At 36.1% G+C, this 4,992-nt stretch overlaps 1 non-coding gene across 1 annotated transcript; it reads left to right on the forward strand.

The window, feature by feature from the left end:
- The first annotated feature begins 1,330 nt into the window (after nt 1-1,330).
- Nucleotides 1,331-1,428, forward strand: LOC111754366 (small nucleolar RNA U13). The gene has a single exon (XR_002789063.1). It is a non-coding gene; the product is annotated as a small nucleolar RNA U13 (small nucleolar RNA).
- The last annotated feature ends 3,564 nt before the right edge of the window (nt 1,429-4,992 follow it).

Consider the following 4,992-nt stretch of genomic DNA (forward strand, 5'->3'; position numbering starts at 1 on the left):
CTTTAGTTTTCTTTTCATTCGTTAGTGTGCCCTGTAATTTTTGTCCTTGATAACATATCATGAGGTACTGTTTCAAAGGAACAGTGGGTAATGCAGTATGTGAGGGGGAAGAGAAACATGCCGTAGCCCCATGGTTAGGCCTCAGTGTCTGGTTGAGCCCACACCCCCACCACCACTTCACCCTGGGTGTGACAGAATAGAGAAGTAGGATGATATCAGCAGGTCTCTTCTTTTATGCCAGTTAGACGCTGAAAAAAAACTAAGTTATAAAATAGTTATCTGAAATCCAGGACTTAATAAGAACAGAACTGGCATATTTCGTGTCCAGCATTTGTGTCAGAAGTCTGAGATTTTTCTTCAGCATTAACTTTGAGAACCTGAGTGAGCTCATAAAGACTAAATTCAAAAAAGTATGAGGGTTTCCTTGTGTGATTGGGTCATCCTGGAATCTTTAACTCTCATGCTTGTCCAAACTGAGCCTCCAGCAATTTGTCAATTAGTTTTGGTTTTTCTGCCTCCTGCTCTAGTTCCCACAGACGCTTCTGTTCCAGAAGTCGTGATTCTCTATATTTGTCTGTCATTGTGATTTTGGGAGATGTATTTTTCCCTACAACTTCAATTTTCTGACATATCTAAGAAAATAGGTAGGATTTTTTTCAAGTTTTTCAGTGTTTAACTTGTTCTTAGTTTGAAGTGATGTTTCCAGGATTCCTACACACAGGCTGGAAATTGAATAGCTTTTGTGTTACGTTTTAAAAATCTACCATGTCTTTGCTCTGGGATTTGCTATTGTATGTATAGCCAAAGCTATAATTCCTTTTGGTGGGGGATAAAGGTAAAACTACCTTCATAAAGAAGTGGAGGCTGGAGCTAGACAGAAGGGTCCTGGGCCTGAGTATTCTTTATCATCTCTAGTGGTTTGATTTTTCTCTTTTTCTTCCTTTCTTTCTTCCTTTCTTTCTTTCTTTCTTTCTTTCTTTCTTTCTTTCTTTCTTTCTTTTCTTCCTTCCTTTCTCTTTCTTTCTTTCTTTCTTTCTTTCTTTCTTTCTTTCTTTCTGATACCAGGGATTGAACTCACAACCTTGCACTTACCAGGCAAATGCTCCAGTCACTGAGATAAATTTCTGGCCCAGTGGTTTGATTTTTCTGAGTTTATTTCTTTAAGTTCTTTTCACCCCCAAAAAATTCTAATTAATATAGTCACTGTACCTTATTCTCTAAAATGATTTTTTTAAGTTAAAGAAGCAAATAAATATAACTTGAAAGTAGTTTATCTCATGTATTTATAATTCACTTTTAAAATCGTATCTTCTCATTAAAATAATGTCAAATACTTTTGCATTTCATAGATATAATTGGGTGTTCACATGCTTGTAGGAGACACGTCTCTTTCAAATCTTGTGATGTCAGCACATTATCCATCTGATGAGAACTCAGAGGGGAAAAAAATGACACTCGTCTTTTTAAAATTTCCTGTGCTACATAGCTTAAAAGATAAATATCAACCAGGTTGCAGCCAATCTGGTAATAATAATAATAATCTGACAATAATAATTGGACCTACCTAAGAAAACTCTGTGGAGATAAAAATATGGTAATGTAGACTACGTGGCTGATATATGCAGTAACTTTTAACAACTATAGATGATCATGATTGGCATGAGTGATGGTATCAGGCTCCTGATGATCGGAACTCATGCCTCCAGCATGCTGTACATGTAAGAAATTCACTCTGACCTTTAGCCCTGTTTATTGGGAAAAGCAGTATAATATACTATTACCGATCTATTCCTACTGTCAGACCATCAGATCTTTTAAATGCAATGCATTCCAATAGAACTGGAATGATCAAAACAGTAGAGCTATCAATAGATGCATGGATTTTTGGCCCAAACTTCTAAAAGAATATGATCGGACGCTGTCTCCTACTTCTGTCACTTAAGAAAGCTGTCTTCTCATAGTGGATGGTGACCTTCCCCTCTGTAGAGCAAGGAAAATGAGCATGGATCTGAGGAGATGCTTAACTTCAACAGCACCCAGAGAGGTGGTCCCATCACCAACCAACCAGACAAGCAGAAGGCCAGAAACAGATTCAAGTAGGATCACTATACACAGTATTAACAGAAAAGAAAGAAAAGCTACAACAATTGTGATTCAGGAAACTAAAATATTGATGCTCTTGTCCTTTTTTCTACAGAAGCAGCAAGTCAGTTGCTAGTTTTTGTTGTTTTAATTAGAAATCCTTACAAGGACACACTAATGAAATACATCAGATACTTATAGGATATACCAGCAAAGACAGCCTTTACAGATTCATGGGTTGGGGTGTGGTAGTTACTTCTAAGAAATTTAAGGAGATAATAATTCTTCCTATCCATTTGTAGCTATCTCACCATAAGCCTTCCCTGAGAACTATGCATACACCTTCATACACACACGTTCTGTTTGCAGTGTTTTACTTCAGTAGTTATATAGAATAGCAAAGATTTCCCCTTCATCAGTGGATCTGAGCTTGAAGGCTAAACTCTTACCCTTCCAGTACACAAGATAATTTAAGTTTACTGATTACCCTCTGAAAACTCCATTTTAAAAAATCTGAATATTCTTTGCTTTTTTCCAAGGATACTCTCATTTATGCTTAACGGTTAAATTTTTCAGGTTTTCCCCCTAATTATAATGATAAACTAATGAGAGAGAATATTAAAAAAAAAACCTTTCTGCCTTAATGTGCCGGTCGTCTAGTGGTACATTAGCTAGCAGTGTTAATAGCACAGCACTCTCACAGTTGGCATTAGCTTTCATCATAAAACTAATTACCATGTTACAAAGCAACAGCTGAATGTAAGAACAAAAACAGTGGATGTGCTGAGCACCACCACACCATGCACAAGCAAGGAGCAATAGATGAACGGAGGGAACTGCTAATGATAAAGCGTTAAATTTATGATATGGAAAAAGTTTTACAATGTTCATTAAGGTAGAGGCTTAATGCTGACTTGTTATGATTTCTCATTAGAAATGTGATTTATTGTCACTCATGTTATACATTTGTTGCATAGACTCCCAGAATTAAATTAACTAAATGAAAAAAAAAATAACAGTAATAGCTAACACTGGTCATAGTACTCATTTCCTAAGATTAGAGTTTTCAATTTATTGGGTTTTTTGGGGATTGGCTGGTTAATTATTCAAAGAAATGTGCACCCACTCCGGACTGGTAGTAGGAGCTGACATCAGACTACTTGGGAGGAATTTTTGAAATATACATACTGATCATGTCCCCGGAGGACCCTCCTGAGGATGCCACCCCCCAATCCCCAGAAAACTGGAATCTTTGTCAGCAGTTCAAGTGACTGTGGTCACTGACTTCTTCGGGTGATTCTAATGAGCAGCTAGATTTGAGATCCTATAGAAGACTCTGCATTAAATTAGAATTAAAATGCCATTTTCATGGTCTCTCTAATTACAGTCAAGTGTCTTCCTTTTAAGGCAACTAGTGAAAGTCAAATCTAATATCCCTTGTTTCTAAAATAATTTGAAAATACGGGTTATTCTTGACTGTCTTACAAATATATTTATTTTATACAAGGGAGCAGATGAAAAAATTCAAACTATTTTCAGATAAAGTATGTTTAATGTACTTGAGATGGAGCTCAAGCTGAAACTGGAATAGATTTTTCTTATATAAAGTAACCTAAATTTGTTGGTATTCTAATAATTGTGTTGGCTTTCACCAGCACAGTATACCTTTCTCTTCCCTGGTTGATACTATCTACCTACATGCTAATAATCTCTTAACATATGATTTCTTGGGTTTTTTGGCACATATTCCACTTTACAATTTAAAAACTTGTTTGCCTTGCCATTCATTACTTAGTGTCTTTTATCTTTAAATTATTTTTCCCAATAACTTTTCACCTGTCTTTTTCTCAACTTATGTCAAAGGGAATTGATTGAGGTGGCTATGTGTGTGCTTGTTTGTCTGTTGGTTTTAAATTCTGTCTCTAAAATATTCTAGGAGTTAAAGCAAGCATTTATCTTATGTACTTGGTGTCTATTTAATAAAACTAATGTAAAAATACTTTTATTTGCTTTGTGAATGCCCAAAGGAACCTGTCACTTCAGAGACCTAAGACTTTAGCATTGTTCTGGGCACATTATGATTCATCTCAGAGTGTGAGTTGTTTTCCAGGAGGATCTCCTTAGCACCTTAATGAAAATACATTTGCCCAAACCCATACGGACACGTCTGAGTTGCTAAGTGAATGCTGTTAGCCTCACACTGGGATGTGCACCCAGATGTGTGTGTGAGCACCCAATACAGCAGTGGAAAGTGAAAGTGATCTATATAAGCTGTGCTGTGGGAAGTGAAGGTGGTCACGTGCAATTTCCTAGCAAAATTCCTTTTTCTCATTTCTAAGGTTTACAAGTTCCTTTTTTTCTTCTTCGAACCTTTGCTATTTTTCATTTTGTTGATTTGTGGTGTCAGAAAATTCAATTGGTTTTCATTTTTATCCAAGGCACCATAATCCTTCCTGAATAGCGAGCTGCATTATTTTTATATCTGATAGGAATCAGGTCAGAGAAAATGGCCTCAGAATGTCTCACATCCGGCCTGACTCAAAATTTATGATTTTAAGCTTTGTTCTCCTAAAATATTGATAAACACAATGAATTTTCCTTCAGTTTTCATCAGATCTAAATCTTTAGACTTTTCCCAAGGAAATGGAAGCTTGTGATGCAACAAGAATTTTAAAAACAATTTCGACCTTCTTTTAAGGCACTCTTCAAGCACAGTGTTTAGGGAGACCTTTAGCTATTGTAATAGTCCTGAAAGTGAGTGGTTTCGTTTACTTTAGACAATACCAAAGGGAATTTTTCCTGCTGCTTTTAAGAGACAAAAATCTGAAGAAAAAAATCCCCTACTATGGTAAGAATTTTGGTGTTATTTTTTCCTCTGTTAAGAGAATGAATAATCCCATTCACAAACTG

This window comes from Cavia porcellus, unplaced genomic scaffold (assembly GCF_034190915.1).
Source record: "Cavia porcellus strain 051 isolate PalLab524CR breed Dunkin Hartley unplaced genomic scaffold, mCavPor4.1 scaffold_1, whole genome shotgun sequence".
NCBI lineage: Eukaryota > Metazoa > Chordata > Mammalia > Rodentia > Caviidae > Cavia > Cavia porcellus.